At 38.4% G+C, this 14,587-nt stretch overlaps 1 pseudogene; it reads right to left on the bottom strand.

Annotated features, from left to right (window-relative positions):
• Positions 1–1,181: 1,181 nt before the first annotated feature.
• On the bottom strand, positions 1,182–2,025 carry LOC145806731 (17.4 kDa class I heat shock protein-like; annotated as a pseudogene).
• Positions 2,026–14,587: the final 12,562 nt, after the last annotated feature.

The raw sequence follows: 14,587 nt of genomic DNA, 5'->3' as shown, positions 1-14,587 counted from the left end.
GTGGTGAATAAATTGGGTAGGTGCGCATTTCATTGTGAAAATATGAAGATTAGTTTTCTATTCTGAAAATATTATGGAAATATTATAGAGATTAGTTTTCCATATATATATATATTGTTTTCTATTCCTACAATTCGCATCAATCTTCACTTTCTCATTTGAATTTCCCAATCAATGGCAAATTCCAAAGAGACCCATGTCGCCGAAATCCCAATCGACGAAGAACACCAACCCCACAAGTAAATGCATTGTGTTTTCAGGAACCACTTTTTAGATGTGGTTAATGTTAGAGAGAGAAGAGAGAGAAAAAGCTAGGGTTTTGAGAGAGAGAGAGAAAAGAGAGAGAAGAGAGAACAATCTTCACTTTCTCATCTGAACAAAAGAGGTTTTGAGAGAGAGAGAGAGAAAAGAGAGAGAAGAGACATCACTGATGAGGAGAGAGAGAGAGAGAGAAGAGAGGGAGGCAGAGAGTGGGTGTGGTTGGGGGTGTGAATTGCGTGCATTTACTTGTGGATTTGGGCTAAGGTTAATGTTGGAATGGATTCAGGTAGGTGTGCATTTCATTGTGAAAATATTATGAATATGGGTAGACTTGGTAATAAGTGGGGTGCCCAAAAAAATATTATTAAAATTTAAGATTTAGGGTTGGGGTCTAAAGAATTTTGGTAGCTTCTAATAACAACACTTTTTTGAAAATTCATTAATCCCAAATGAGATGGTAGCACTCTAATAATTCTCATTACTATGACTATGGCCCCGTTTGGTAGAACTGTGGGAAAATGATTATAACTTATAACCTAACAGCTTATAGCTTATAGCTGTGAACATAAGCTGATTTTTGACTTATAAATTAAGTTTCTCCTTCCCCACTCAATCCCCCACTCAAAGAATAAATTGATTTTTAACTTACAAAAAATTACAAACTGTATTGTTAAGCTGAACCAAACATGTCAAAATAATTTAAATTAAACTAAAAGTTAAAATAAGTTAAAAATAAACCCTACCAAATAGGGTCTACGAGTAGTTAACCTTAGGCAAAATATTTATACATATTTCAGACTCCTTAATTAACAAAATGGTAACCATAATCAGGATTGTAAAAATTAACAAATATATCCTGTTTGAAATTTTAGATTTTTAGATATTATTTGATATTGACCAATATTTAAAATGGTGTCCAGTAATAAACAATATGAAAGTAAAAACGTTTTTATTTATTCAAAGCAAAGCGAGTAACAAAGTTCACACCATCTTCTATAGCTATTACAGACCATTCTCCAACACAACAATTTTTTATTTAATAAAAATACAGTAAAAACAAAGCATGGAAAAAGAAGACCATGTTAGTCTTTAGCCAGAGATGTCAATGGACTTAACCTCAGGCTTCTTCTCCTCCACCTTAGGCACAGTAACAGTCAGCACGCCATTCTCCATGCTAGCCTTCACCTTCTCCTCCTTAGGAACTTCCCGCTGCTCCGCTCAATCCGGTGCCACTTGTCGTTCTTCTCCTCCTGCTCCTTCTTCCTCTCCCCGCTTATCTGGAATCCTCCCCTCTTCCACCTCCACCTTCACCTCCTCTTTCTTCTGTCCCGGAAGGTCAACTTTAAAGACGTGACCTTCCGGGGTCTCCTTCCAATCAATCAGCGCATTCGCGAATTGAGAGGTTTCGCGAGCAGAAGTGGAGAAGTTGAAAAGGCCGTCTAAAGCGTCCCAAATGTCGAGGGAGAATGGGTCCATGACGTTGGTTCGTCGGGAACCAAAAAAGGTTGGAATGAGAGACATGTTTTGAAGATTATGGGAGTAATTCAAAACAGAAAGAAAAAAAAGAATGGAAAGTGTTTTTTTATGCACAAGAAAAAGAGATTGCAAGAGAGCTTAGAACAATGTGATGATGGTGAGAGTGAAAAAGAGTGAGGGACATATTTATAGCTATGAGAAGATGGTTCTGGTGCCTGACAGGAAGGATGGAATGGGAAGATCAATGGTGGATATGCTAAAAAAAAAGAAAAAAAAATGAGAGGATTTCTGGTACATTCATTGCTCTTCTGTGAACATGGTCCCACTATAATAATTAAGTAAAATATAAGAAAGGTACCCACCTTTAACTTCTCAAACCTTCTACATCCTTCGCTCAGGCGTCATCTCTAATTTAAGACCGGATCCATCCGAACTGGTTTGTTAAAAACTACCATTGATGGGTTTGGTTGAATTTTTTTCACCCTTAATCTGTCTTTTTTTCTAGTGGGTTCAGTTCTTAACAGTGATAGGTTGTTCCCTCATCATACGAAGTATTGGATTTTTGGGCTAAATCCAACCAACCATTCTAAAGTTTAGTAGAAAGCACTGTGGACATTTACGAACTCAAAATTCACTAATTTCAAATTAATGATACAATATGTGCACACTCCAGCCATTTTTTTAAAATATTTTTTTGGGTCTTAATCCTCCTATCTTATGGTTCAATTTTTGCTCATAAACTTAAGTTTTGCTGTTTGAAAAATTTAGAAATTCCCTACATATTGATTTGTGATTATATATCAATTTTAACTAGCAAATAACAATCTTAATCAAACAATCAAAGACAAATCGACATAACAATTTTACGTGAAAAAATCACAATTGGAGTGCCTCCAATTGTGATAAAAAATTGCGTGCAAAAGCCACAAAATAATCCACTAAGAAGCCAAAAGAATTACAAAAGTGTATTCTCAATTACTCAGCGAATCCACGCCCGAATCAAACCGACCCTTATATGCCTCTTCCAGCCCCGTCTTTACCTCGAAATTGTCTTGCCCAACGTTGAATCCACAACGCCAATGTCGAATCACGATAATGAGCCACTCCGGAATCCATCGAAGAATAACTCTCTCTTTTTTGAATAAAACAAACTAAACAAACCCTTTGATATAATCTACTCAATTCATGATTAATCTCTCACAGATATCAAAGGAAACAAGTAAAGAAACTCCAGATAAAAACCCTAATATTCAAGAAAAAGATTTGGAAGCCGTAACCCTAAAATTTGATAGAACCACATATTTATAGAAAACAGATTCGTGATCTCCGCTCGAAGACAAGAATGGCCGCTCGAGCGGATTGACTAAAACGCATGACTAAACAAGGTCTACGCTCGAACGCAGGAATGGACGCTCAAGCGGAAAAAAACAACTCTCAATACTTTTGTAGGCAAGTGAAACTTCTGAAGGGTCGCAATCTCCTCTCGAGCGCAGGAATGGTCGTTCGAGTAGATAAACAACGTCGATTGCAATAGGCACAATTCCTCTGCATAGGCACAATTCGGGTTGGATTCACATTTAAAACTTACAACCTCACTGAAATAAAAAAATCGAATAAAATTATAACTGAAATGAGTTTTGTCAAACGGGATTGCTAATAACAAAAACCTAATACTGTCTCTTGGTAAAAATTCAGCTTCATATATTCGACTATTTGACCTAAAACATGTCAAAGGGCCCAACACAATAAGTTAATAATTCATCAAAAATTGGACGTAGAAATTCAAGTTTATGGCCTGTTCTATTCTCTTTACATCATAAATAGGGAAATTACAAAAACATACAATTATCAAAGTAGGATAGAGAAGTCTTCAAATAAATAGGAGAGAAAAACCAATCAGCAAGTGGGGGGTAGGACTTCTAACTAATTGGTTATTTTGGGCTTATGGGCTAGCCTTGTTGGTTCAGGCCTAGTCCCACCACTGGGCCTTGCAGTAGAAGTAGAACTTGTTCCCATGTGCAAGAGGATGTTAAGCCCCCCACCAAATGATATTTAAGTCCACTTAATAGGACTGGCCTGTAATTAACCTAATTATATTCGTCTCAAAATAAATAAATAAATAAATAAACGACAAGTATATTTTTAAAAATAGGCCATATATTTTTAAAAATAGAACATATATTTTGTTTTGTTTTGTTTTTTTTAGAACCAGAAAAATAGGCAATATATTAAAAGAAAAAACAGATTACAAGAACACCAAAAGAAAAAATCTAATACAAACTACAAAAAATCTCAAAAAACAATTGCGGTTTGAGTATACCTGTGACAACCTTCACTACTGTTTACTGATAACACCACTGATTATTGTTAAGCTGAGACTGATCATGATAAGTAATTGAATTGATTGAAATTCTAAGCTAATTGATTGAGTGTGTTAGTTTAAATGCATGTCTATCTGTTTGACTGTTAAATGATCTGTTCATATGTTATGTTTTAAACTGCAAATTGAAGGCCTTATCAACAGCCGAATCTGAAAATGATTCGTGTTATGTGTTGACTAGAATTTATGTAATTTTATGATATATTAATTGAAATGTGATTTGGTATGTTTAAATTGGATTAAATAATGCTAATTTACAAGAGTTGGACTTATTCACCAAATTGCCATGCTTAGTGGGCCACTTTCTCCAACACCTTGAGGCTTGAGTACACTTAGGCATACCTTTTGCTCAGCCATTTTGAGAGACAAACCGACTAGAGAGAGAGAGAGAGAGAGAGAGTAGGAGAAAGCTTAATTCCATCTTAAATTGGCTTGGAAAACTTGGAAGAATTGAAGAGAGAATTGGCAAATTGAACTTCTAGACTTGGAATTGAAGACCTAAGGTAGAGAATTTATCTTCTTGTTTGTGTATTTGAGCTGATTCTTGCATGGTTCATGAGTCATAAGTGATCTAAGTCTAGAATTGGTTCTAACATGTTGAATTGAAGCTTAATCCATGCATGCATGCCCTTATATGGAAGTTTTGAGGTTATGTTCATGGAAATTGTTACATGCATGTTCATATTATAGTTCTAGTACATGAATTCATCATGTTTTTGGAAGTTTAGACTCAATTGAGCTTGCATTGAAGCTTTGAATTTGGTTGAGCACTCGCATGTCACATTTAAATTATGTTTTTGAACTTTGGATGAAAATTGTGCTCAATTGAACTACCTTTGGGTTTTGATTTCTCAAATTGATCTTTGAAACATGTCATATTATGAGTTTACAAGTGTTTTCCAGAAAATTAGCCCAAAAGGATTGATTTTGGTACATTTAAAGTTGATTTTGAGCTTGAAGGTTCAATTTGGAATTTCCAGATTTAGGATTCACGCTCGAGCGAGGAACTCCACGCTGGAGCGTACATTGAGTTCATGTAGTCCGCTCGAGCGAAGAAAGTGACGCTCGAGCGTGAAATGCGTGTATCCAGTACCTTGCATGTGCTTATAGTCCGCTCGAACGAGGGAATGCACGCTCGAGCGAAGACTTGTGTCTCACGTTCGAGCGAGGGTCGAGCGCCCGTTGAGCGTGAATTTCATGCATCCAGTACTTTTGCAGTCCGCTCGAGCGAAGAAAGTCACGCTCGAGCGGAGCTCCTTTGTCTGCATGTCCGCTCGAGCGTAGAAAGCCACGCTCGAGCGAGACCCCTGTTTTCTGAAAATTCTGAAAAGTGTTTTAAAGTGCATCTATGCATCCTCATTCCATCCTAGGCACTCTTAGGCCTAGTTTAAGGCATCTTAATGAGGATATTGATGTAGAACAACACCGAGGCAAATTAGGGATTAAGTTATTATTTCCCAACTGTGTAACTTAGTGTGTGTTCGTTCTGTAACTGTGTAGGGTTGGCATCCGAGGACACGTACTAGCTTATCTGTAGCCCAGAACTCTGTGAGTAACAATGTTGTAAAGATTGAGATTATTTTCTGAACAAATGACTGTACTGCTTTATGAAATGACACTGTTCACTGAATGAATGCTTGTCCTATTTGCAAACTGTATTCGTGGCATCCATAGCAATTTACTGTTACTGTACTATACTGCTACTGTCACAGAGATCTCTATCGGTTCCTATGTTTGGAACCACTACTGTTTACTGATATGATGGCCATCAACTGACTGTTCGGTCTGTTAAGACTTACTGTACTATTTTGCTATTGAATGTACCACATATGACTATTATAGTTTCTAAATGACTGTTATGGCATGAATTATGAGCCATAAACTGAATGACTGATATACTGATAAATGACTGTTTTCAATACTGAAAGGACATTCATTCTTAACATCTTTACGCATATGTTATTCACTGGGCTTTAGCTCACTGTTTATATATATATATATATGTAGGTGTCCAGGCACCGGATCGGAGCTAGGAGCGTGGAGTTTAAACTCCCTTTTTGTCAAGCCAACCAACGTACCTCACTGCGAGGTTCCAAGTGCTGCCAAGCTAAGGCTGCTTCGGGGTGTTTTAGATTTCCCCTTTTCTGTCTCTGTTTTGTATCAACTGTATAGACTGTTACTGTACTGTTATGGTAGGGACTTGGTCCCTAACCTGAATGATTGTATATGATGTATGTATATATTGTTATGGTTTGAATGTGTATGTGTTTAAAAAGTCTTTTTGCATACAGACTGTCACAGCTCATTGGACATCTTTTATTACTGTTTTGGCTTCCGCTAGCCCCTATACTCTGTATTACTGTTTTACTATTAAGCAGGCCTTCGGTAATCTCGGATTACTGGCCAGTTACGGTGCTAAACCCATAGGGGCGGGTTTGGGTCATGACAGAGCAATAATAAATATAGGCAGTTGCATACTTAAACACATTAACACGTATTTTCATGTCATGGCCACACACACTTTTCAATGCTCATGCAATGCCCTATTCACTTTTCTAGGACATCCTATAGCTCAGTTGGACACGTGTGTGTGGTATAACTCGTGGTTTAATAACGCTCTGATACCACTCTGTCACGACCCAAACCCGCCCTTATGGGTTTAGCACCGTAACCGGCCAGTAATCCGAGATTACCGAAGGCCTGCTTAACAGTAAAACAGTAATACAGAGTACAGGGGCTGGCGGAAGCCAAAACAGCAATAAAAGATGTCCAATGAGCTGTGACAGTCTGTATGCAAAAAGACTTTTTAAACATATACACATTCAAACCATAACAGTATATACATACATCTTATATAATCATTCAGGTTAGGGACCAAGTCCCTACAATAACAGTACAGTAACAGTCTATACAGTCGATACAAAACAGAGACAGAAAATGGGGAATCTAAAACACCCCGAAACAGCCTTAGCTTGGCAGCACTTGGAACCTCGCAGTGAGGCACGTTGGTTGGCTTGACAAAAAAGGAGTTCAAACCCCACGTCCCTAGCTCCGATCCGGTGTCTGGACACCTACATATATATATATATAAACAGTGAGCTAAAGTCCAGTGAATAACATATGCGTAAAGATGTTAAGAATGAATGTCCTTTCAGTATTGAAAACAGTCATTTATCAATATATCAGTCATTCAGTTTGTGGCTTATAATTCATGCCATAACAGTCATTCAGAAACCAGAATAGTCATATGTGATACATCAAATAGCAAAAAAGTACAGTAAGTCTTAACAGACCGAACAGTCAGTTGATGGCCATCATATCAGTAAACAGTAGTGGTTCCAAACATGGGAACCGACAAAGATCTCTATGACAGTAGCAGTACAGTACAGTAACAGTAAATTGCTATGGATGCCACGAATACAGTTCGCAAATAAAACAAACATTCATTCAGTAAACAGTGTCATTTCATAAAGAAGTATAGTAATTTGTTCAGAAAATAATCTCAATTGAACATATCTTTACAACATTGTTACTCACAGAGTTCTGGGCTACAGATAAGCTAGTACGCGTCCTCTACACAGTTACAGAACGAACACACATTAAGCTACATAGTTGGGAAATAATAACTTAATCCCTAATTTGCCTCGGTGTGGTTCTACATCAATATCCTCATTAAGATGCCTTAAACTAGGCCTAGGAGTGCCTAGGATGGAATGAGGATGCAAAGATGCACTTTAAAACACTTTTTAGAATTTTCAGAAAACAGGGGTCTGGTTCGAGCGTGGCTTTCTACGCTCGAGCGGACATGCAGACAAAGGAGCTCCGCTCGAGCGCGACTTTCTTCGCTCGAGCGGACTGCAAAAGTACTGGATGCATGAAATTCATGCTCGACGGGCGCTCAACTCTCGCTCGAGCGTGAGACACAAGTCCTTGCTCGAGCGTGCATTCCCTTGCTCGAGCGGACTATAAACACATGCAAGGTATTGGATACACGCATTTCACGCTCAAGCGTCACTTTCTTCGCTCAAGCGGACTGCATGAACTCAGTGAACGCTCCAGCGTGGAGTTCCTCGCTCGAGCGTGAGTCTTAAATCTGGAAATTCCAAATTGAACCTTCAAGCTCAAAATCAACTTTAAATGTACCAAAATCAATCCTTTTGGGCTAATTTTCTGGAAAACACTTGTAAACTCATAATATGACATGTTTCAAAGATCAATTTGAGAAATCAAAACCCAAAGGTAGTTCAATTGAGCACAATTTTCATCCAAAGTTCAAAAACATAATTTAAATGTGACATGCGAGTGCTCAACCAAATTCAAAGCTTCAATGCAAACTCAATTGAGTCTAAACTTCCAAAAACATGATGGATTCATGTACTAGAACTATAATATGAACATGCATGTAACAATTTCCATGAACATAACCTCAAAACTTCCATATAAGGGCATGCATGCATGGATTAAGCTACAATTCAACATGTTAGAACCAATTCTAGACTTAGATCACTTATGACTCATGAACCATGCAAGAATCAGCTCAAATACACAAACAAGAAGATAAATTCTCTACCTTAGGTCTTCAATTCCAAGTCTAGAAGTTCAATTTGCCAATTCTCTCTTCAATTCTTCCAAGTTTTCCAAGCCAATTTAAGATGGAATTAAGCTTTCTCCTACTCTCTCTCTCTCTCTCTCTCTAGTCGGTTTGTCTCTCAAAATGGCTAAGCAAAAGGTATGCCTAAGTGTACTCAAGCCTCAAGGTGTTGGAGAAAGTGGCCCACTAAGCATGGCAATTTGAGTCCAACTCTTGTAAATTAGCATTATTTAATCCAATTTAAACATACCAAATCACATTTCAATTAAATATATCATAAAATTACATAAATTCTAGTCAACACATAACACGAATCATTTTCAGATTCGGCCACCAATAAGGCCTTCAATTTGCAGTTTAAAACATAACATATGAACAGATCATTTAACAGTCAAACAGATAGACATGCATTTAAACTAACACACTCAATTAATTAGCTTAGAATTTCAATCAATTCAATTACTTATCATGATCAGTCTCAGCTTAGCAATAATCAATGGTGTTATCAGTAAACAGTAGTGAAGGTTGTCACAGTCTCCCTTCCTTATAAATAGTTTGGTCCTCCAAACTCGAATTTCCTTCATTTTGGAAGAAAACAGGATTCAGTGGGAACAATTCAGGATATCTCTTCATCATATCATCTTCCCTCTCCCAAGTGGCATACACGCCACCATGGTTTTGCCAGTCAACTTTCACTAACGGAATTTCTTTGTTCCTTAACTTCTTGATCCGTCGGTTTACAATCTGAATAGGCCGTTCTTCATAGGTGTAGTCATCACTTAGTACTACACGGGTAGGCTCAATCACATGGAAGGGATCCCGGAGGTAATCCCTCAACATTGAAATATGGAACACGTTATGCATATGCTCCATTTCAGGAGGAAGCGCTACTTGATACGCCACCGGATTAATCTTTTCGATAATCTCATACGGTCCGACATATCGCGGCACTAACTTGCCTTTAACCCCAAAACGGGTCTGCCCTTTCATCGGTGTCACTTTAACAAAAACATGATCACCTACTTCATATTCTCTGTCTCACCTTCGGACATCCGCATAACTTTTTTGTCGGCTTTGTGCGGTTTTCAGTCTCTGTTGAATCAGTTTCACTTCTTGGTACATTTTCGTATTTCTTGGATGAATAGACAGTTTTGAATTGTAGCCCTCTTGCAGAATTCTTCTTTTCAGTTCAGAATCACTCGGTACACCCAATCTTTTATCAGTTCTAACTATCTCCATTGTCTCATGTTCAGTTCTTTCTGTGTGAAGAAGTATTTCAAACTCTTGTGGTCTGTATACACCTCACATGTTGCCCCATAAAAGTAATGATGCCAGATTTTCAGTGCAAACACTACTGTAGCAAGTTCCAAATCATGGGTCGGGTAGTTCTTTTCATGTGGTCTTAGTTGTCGGGAAGCATACGCAATCACTTTTCCATTCTGCATTAAAACACACCCTAAACCCTTATGAGAAGCATCACTAAATATAGTGGCCTTGTTTGGTTTGTGTTTCTCAAAAAATTTAGGGAAAAATTCTCTGCAAATAAGTTTTCAAAAGTAATCAAACCAAACAAATTTTCCCAATTTTTTTTTCCAAAACTTGTTTGGTTTACAAGTTTTCCAAACAAATCTCTCTCTCATACGCATTAAATCAATCACTTTTTCCAAACTCTCTCCCAAAATAATTTTTCAAAACATCTTTTGAAAAAAAATCAAACCAAACAAATTTTCGTACTTTTTATCTCAAAACATGTTTCTCAAATACAAACCAAACAAGCCCGGTATAACCATCCGTACCTGAGGGTAAGGTGAGAATTGGTGTAGTCACTAGTCGAGTTTTCAACTTTTGAAAAGCTGATTCCCTCTGATCAGTCCAGTCAAATGATATCCCCTTTTGAGTTAGCTGTGTCAGTGGTAGGGCAATTTTGGAGAAATCTTTGACAAATCTTCTGTAATACCCGACTAAGCCTAGAAAACTTCGGACTTCAGTAACATTCGTCGGTCTAGGCCAGTTCACTACTGCTTCAATTTTCTGTGGGTCAACTGTAATACCATCCTTACTGATCACATGTCCCAAAAACATCACACTATCTAGCCAAAATTCACATTTAGTTAGTTTTGCATAAAGTTTCTGTTCTTTTAGGGTCTGTAGGGCAATGTTCAAATGATGTTCATGTTATTCCGTGCTTTTGGAATATATCAAAATGCCATCTATGAATACAACTATAAATTCATCAAGGTATGGTTCGAAAATTCTGTTCATAAGGTTCATAAATGCAGCAGGTGCATTGGTAACTCCGAAAGGCATAACAAGAAATTCGTAATGTCCATACCTCGTTCGAAAGACAGTCTTTTCGATGTCCCCTATCTTGACTTTCAACTGGTGATATCCAGATCTAAGATCAATTTTGGAGAACACTTGGGCACCCTGTAACTGGTCAAATAAATCATCAATGCGAGGCAATGGATATTTGTTTTTCACTGTTAACTTGTTCAGTTCACGGTAGTCAATGCAGAGTCTCAGTGAGCCGTCTTTCTTTTTCACGAATAAGACCGGTGTGCCCCACGGTGAAGTATTGGGCCTGATGAACTTCTTATCTAACAGTTTCTGCAGCTGAACTTTCAACTCTTTCAATTCGGTAGGTGCCATTCTGTACGGAGCTTTAGATACAGGCTGTGTACCCGGAATCACATCAATGGTGAACTCAATCTCCCTATCAATCAAATCCCCTGGCAGATCATCTGGAAAAACATCTAGGAATTCTCTGACTATAGAATACTGTCCACATTAGTTTTATCATCAGTAGGTACAGTCAATACAGAACATAGATACCCTTTACACTCTTTTCTAATCAATTTAAAAGCTTTCATGGATGAAATCAGGTATGGGGGAAGTACTACTCCAACTCCGTTAAACACAAATTCAGGTAGTTCGAGTGGACGAAAAACAACTTGTTTCGTTACACAGTCTATGGTAGCATGATATTTTGTTAACCAGTCCATTCCCAATATCACATCAAAATGATCAATATTAAGAGGCAGTAAATCAATATACAGATGAACATCCCTAACAATAATTTCACATGCAGGGTACATATAAGCACAAGTCATGGATCCCCCAACAGGTGAAGATACAGCTAACAGATAGTTCATGGATTCCAATGGTCTATTCAATTTTTGCGAAAAAGCATGCAATACATATGAATGTGTAGACCCCAAATCAATCAAAACATATGCATTTTGAGCACAAATTGAGAGTATACCTGACACAACGGTCTCGGTATTCTGTACATCTCCCGGTACGAATGCGAACACTCGGCCTTGCTTCATAGGCTCTTTTCCAGTAGCTTTGGGGTTGGGTTTCGGTGGAGCAGTTGATGCTGCTGCGCTTGGTGCAGCTTTACTATTGCCCTGAGGAGCAGAAGGGCAATCCTTGACCATGTGGCCCACCTTGCCACGCTTGTAACAAGCACCTAAGATTTTATAACAAACCTCTTTATGATTCTTACCACATTCGGAGCAGGGCCGTATAGAACGGTTTCCTTGACTAGAACTGGTTGTTAACCCTGTATTCTGCTTTTTGTTCAACGAACTGTTCCGGCCTTTCTTAAATTTAAAACCCCATCTCTTACCACACCATTCAGACGCTGGTGTTTCAGTCTGTTTCAATGCTTCGATGTTCGACTCAGCCATTATTGCTCGATCAAGAACATCCACGTATTTCAGCAATTTCAAAATGTTGATTCTGTCAAGAATTTCTACATTAAGGCCGCCTTCAAACTTCCTGATCTTTTTGTAATCAGTGTCAATCATGTGTGGTGCATATCTGGCGAGTTCAGTAAACTTTGACTCATACTTAGCCACGGACATGGTACTTTGTCTCAACTGTTCAAACTCGGTCACCTTGCGGTGTCTGACACACTGTGGGAAGTATTTCTCAAAGAAGGCTCCCTTAAACTGAGCCCAATCCATAGCAGTATTGGTGTTGCGGACCAGCATCCACCACATTCTGGCCTCTTCTTGCAAAGTAAAGGTGGCCAGTAGCACTTTGTGTGCTTCAGAACACGGAAACACTTCAAATAATTTTTCAGTTTCTAGAACCACGCTTCGGCCTTCAATGGTTCAAGGCCTCCCTGAAATGATAGCGGTTTCATCTTAATGAACTTCTGTGTTAGAGCTATTATATCATCATTAACATTCTGTTCCGGTTGAACTGGAGGAGGCGGGGGCTGTTGGTTCTGTTGTTGTAGCCTTAAGGCCTCCGTCAACATTTCAACTCTTCTTTCTAGCCTTGCCATTCTGGCCTCAGATGATTCAGTTTCATCAGCAGTTCTTGCATTATCCATTTCACTATAGGCAATTATGACAATAATAAACATAGGCAGTTGCATACTTAAACACATTAACACGTATATTCACGTCATGGCCACACACACTTATCAATGCTCATGCGATGCCCTATTCACTTTTCTAGGACACCCTATCGCTCATTTGGACACGTGTGTGAGATATAACTCGTGGTTTAATATCACTCCGATACCACTCTGTTACGACCCAAACCCGCCCCTATGAGTTTAGCATCATAACCGGCCAGTGATCCGAGATTACCGAAGGCCTGCTTAACAGTAAAACAGTAATGCAGAGTACAGGGGCTGGCGGAATCCAAAATAGTAATTAAAAGATGTCCAATGAGCTGTGACAGTCTGTATGTAAAAAGATTTTTCATACATACTCACATTCAGTACCAAGCAACATATACATACATATACTAACATTCAGGTTAGGGACCAAGTCCCTACCATAACAGTACAGTACAGGCCTATACAGTCTATACAAAATAGATACAAAAAAGGGGAATCTAAAACGCCCCGAAGCAGCCTTAGCTTGGCAGCACTTAGAACATCAAGGTGAGGCACGATGGTTGGCTTGACAAAACAAGAGCTAATCCGACGCTCCTAACTCCGGTCCGGTGCCTGAACACCTACATATATAAACAGTAAGCTAAAGCCCAGTGAGTAACAATGTTGTAAAGATATGTTCAATTGAGATTATTTTCTGAAGAAATGACTGTACTGCTTTATGAAATGACACTGTTTACTGAATGAATGTTTGTCCTATTTGTGAACTGTATTCGTGGCATCCATAGCAATTTACTGTTACTGAACTGTTACTACTACTGTTACAGAGATCTCTGTCGGTTCCCATGTTTGGGACCACTATTATTTACTGATATGATGGCCATCATTGACTGCTCGGTCTGTTAAAACCTACTGTGCTGTTTTGCTATTAGATGTACCACATATGACTATTATAGTTTCTGAATGACTGTTATGGCATGAATTATGAGCCACAAACTGAATGACTGATATACTGATAAATTACTGTTTTCAATATTGAAAGGACATTCATTCTTAACCTCTTTACGCATATGTTATTCACTGGGCTTTAGCTTACTGTTTTTATATATATATATATATATATATATGTAGGTGTTCAGGCACCGGACCAGAGTTAGGAGCGTCGGATTAGCTCTTGTTTTGTCAAGCCAACCATCGTGCCTCACCTTGAGGTTCCAAGTACTGCCAAGCCAAGGCTGCTTCGGGGCGTTTTAGATTCTCCCTTTCTGTATCTGTTTTGTATAGACTATATAGGCCTGTACTGTACTATTATGGTAGGGACTTGGTCCCTAACCTGAATGTTAGTATATATATGTATATGTTGCTTGGTACTGAATGTGAGTATGTGTGAAAAATCTTTTTACATACAGACTGTCACAGCTCATTGGACATCTTTTAATTACTGTTTTGGCTTCCGCCAGCCCATGTACTCTGTATTACTGTTTTACTGTTAAGCAGGCCTTCGGTAATCTCATATTACTGA

Source organism: Camellia sinensis, chromosome 14 (assembly GCF_055761805.1).
Source record: "Camellia sinensis isolate YWXY chromosome 14, ASM5576180v1, whole genome shotgun sequence".
Classification (NCBI taxonomy): domain Eukaryota; kingdom Viridiplantae; phylum Streptophyta; class Magnoliopsida; order Ericales; family Theaceae; genus Camellia; species Camellia sinensis.
This window is presented reverse-complemented; position numbering and strand designations above follow the sequence as displayed.